General features: G+C 38.6%; 1 non-coding gene across 1 annotated transcript; it reads right to left on the bottom strand.

Moving 5' to 3' along the window:
* Nucleotides 1-2343: 2343 nt before the first annotated feature.
* TRNAG-UCC (transfer RNA glycine (anticodon UCC)) lies at nt 2344-2415 on the bottom strand. The gene has a single exon. It is a non-coding gene; the product is annotated as a tRNA-Gly (tRNA).
* Between the last annotated feature and the right edge of the window lie 672 nt (nt 2416-3087).

Here is a 3087-nt window from a genome sequence, read left to right as displayed (position 1 = left end):
CGCGTATTAATAAGAGCATTTAAGAACCGAGTGTTTAAGTTGCTTTATCATTACTTGTGCTAGTGGAATTGATAACATGTGTAACTCAGAGTTAATGGAACTGCTGAGTTGATTACTCACTCCCACTCTGGGACGGTGTTTTAAAACACCAACCAAACGATATTATCGATGCAGGTACGATCGAGTTCTTAGACTGGTAAGTTTAGAGTGGTTTGCACCGCCGACGTGGCATTTCAGAGGATTAGACCAAATTGAAAATTTTACCCTTTAATAATTTTTGGTATATATATTGTGGCTTGTATAATCCTCATTTTGGGCAATTAGCACTATTAGAATTGTATTTTACTCTTATCTCTATATTCATTGATTGTTATTATCTCTACCTCGCTTTGAATCCTCTAATTTAAAATTACGCTACTCTGATTGCTCGTGTGTGGAATTGATGTGAATCTGAATGAGGCTATATGTGCATTTTCATTTAGTTAACACCTAGGAACTCGGGACCGGAGTCTATGTACTCTAGTTTCGATTTTTGGGTGTTACAGTTTTGGATGCTGATGAAACTTATTTTGACCCCTCATCCAAGTGGGACACATAATGGATGTGCTAGATTTGTGAACCACATTTCAGTGGGCCCAATAAATGATTATGAATGTTTTAATGGGAGGGTAACCCCTCTCAACTGTTGTATGTGGTGTGGCCCACCCAAGTCATAGATTGACTTGATTTTTAAGACCATGGCCCACTGACTGATGGGATAGATGTTCGACGCACATCACAGTACCATTTCCACACACACACACACACACACACACACACACACCACAACGGTACCCGAATCCATGACCTTAGTGTTGAAGCTCTTGTGAGTCTACAACTAAGCTATGAGCAGGACCCACCTCTTTATATATTATTATAGGGGATTGTACGGAAAAAAAACTATCTAATTATAATAGAGTTTACATTTTGGTACCTTTTTCAAAAAAGTTTTCAATAAGCTATCTCATTAATTGAAAGTAATTATACTTAAAGTACCTAGTGATTAGATTTACTAACGGCCACTACAATTGACCATGCAAGGAAAGGATTTAGTGGCTTTGGTGAGCCCCACCCTAATGCTTATCTGAAATCCACCCTGACCATTAGGTGCATCACCCTTATTAGGCCTAGGGCCAAAAACTCAGATCAATCTATTGTTCAAGTTAACCATGCGATTGGAAACAATATACAGAGCAACACTCACCCTTCAAATTATTTCAGTTAATTTGGCCCACTTGAATTACATACGAGCTTGAGTTTTTGCCTCCATGTCTAATTTTTGGTGTGACATCTAATGGTTAGAGTGGATTTTATATAACCATCATGATGGGCTCTCTAAAAGAAGGTGGACATCTCTCCCCCAATTGTTTCCTTTAGTGTGGCCTACCTGAATCATAGGTCAGTCTTATTATTATTATTATTATTATTATTATTTTGGCCTTGGGCTTAACAAAGGATTATACATCTAATGGTTTGGATCTCACATATACATCATGGTGTACTCCCTAAAAAATCAAAGGGTGGGTCTCCATGAAATATTTGTTTTTTAATAATTCAGAGATGGAGGCCACCCGTAATCTTTAATGGGCCCATCATGATGTGTGTGTGAAATACATTCCAACCATTAAATGTGTAATCCATGTTAGGTCAAGGGCAAAAATAAAATAAAATTAGGTCGACTTGTGATTTAGGTGGGCCACATCAAAAGCAAACAATTAGGTGGTCCATTATGATAATTATATTAAATCTACTCTAACCATTAGATGTCACACCAAAATTTATGTCTCGAGGCTAAACGTCAACCCCATCTGTGATACATGAGGACCACATCAAGAGAAACAATTTGGAGGATGTGTTTTGGCCTATGCACTATTTCCAATTGTGTGGTCCACCCGAATCATGCATAGATCTGAGTTTTGGGCCCTAGAGTTAATAAGGGGTGGCGTCTCTAGTGGTCAGGGTGGATTTCACATAAATTGGGGCCCACCCAAGCCATTGTCCTGAATCATCATTAAGAAATCCTAATTACATAGACTAATGAGGTGGCTTATTAAAAACCTTTTTGAAAAAGATACCAGTGTGTAAATTCTATATTAATTAGTTTTTATTATTTATAAAATTACCCATATTAGGTACTATAATAGCATAAACATTAATTCCAAATTGCTTATAATTAATGATACCCATATTAAGTTGTGTTTCATACAGCAGGATCCGGGTTTGGGATAATAGCATTTACTAAGCTTACGCACGTACCAGTATGCATTTCATCTGGTCAAATAATAAAAAAAACTTAAATCTGACTGCGTCTGCCGGGAGTCGAACCCGGGTCTATTGCTTGGAAGGCAATTATCCTAACCGTTGGACTACAAACGCTTGACAATGTTGGTTTTCAAAAGTAAGTTAATGTACTATTTCCATTTCCAAGGTCTCCTGAGAATTTGATTTTTGACCCGCTTCAGAAGGGCCTATGATTTGAATGGTCTAGATTGACCTCATGTTTGCCACGCAAAGGTACTCTGCCCACCGGTTGTTATAGCTCTTGAGCCACTTCGGGCCAATATAGCTTATATCGTTCATAGATGAGATTTGTACATATCGCGTGATGCATGCTGGCTCCGGAAGATACACCAAACCATGTACACACTTACAAGCCACCAATTGAACAGTTTTGATGATCAACTGATGTGAGGATTTTTAACATGGCCCATTCCATGGTGGACTTGCTAGATGAATGATTTGGATTGCAAGGAGGATGGGTCCCACCGATATAATGGCTAGATAAATTAAGAAAAGATCACAGTTTTGTTGGATGGAGTGTCATTGGTATGGACAGGGATTGCCTAGTCAGGTGCTTACCATCCTTTTCCATAGTGTGAAGACTCTGTGGGGACCCACCTTGATGATGTGTCTTTTCACGCCATCCACCAGTTTTTCCAGCTCATTTTTAGGCATGAGCCCAAATTTGAAGCATATCCAAAGTTCAAGTGGATCACACCATAGAAAAACACACACATACACACCCTGTATGTGTTCAAGTGGATCACA

The sequence above is a fragment of the Magnolia sinica genome, chromosome 1 (genome assembly GCF_029962835.1).
Source record: "Magnolia sinica isolate HGM2019 chromosome 1, MsV1, whole genome shotgun sequence".
In the NCBI taxonomy this organism is placed as follows: Eukaryota; Viridiplantae; Streptophyta; class Magnoliopsida; order Magnoliales; family Magnoliaceae; genus Magnolia; species Magnolia sinica.
The sequence above is the reverse complement of the archived record's forward strand: the minus strand, read 5'-3'. Positions and strand labels throughout refer to the sequence as shown.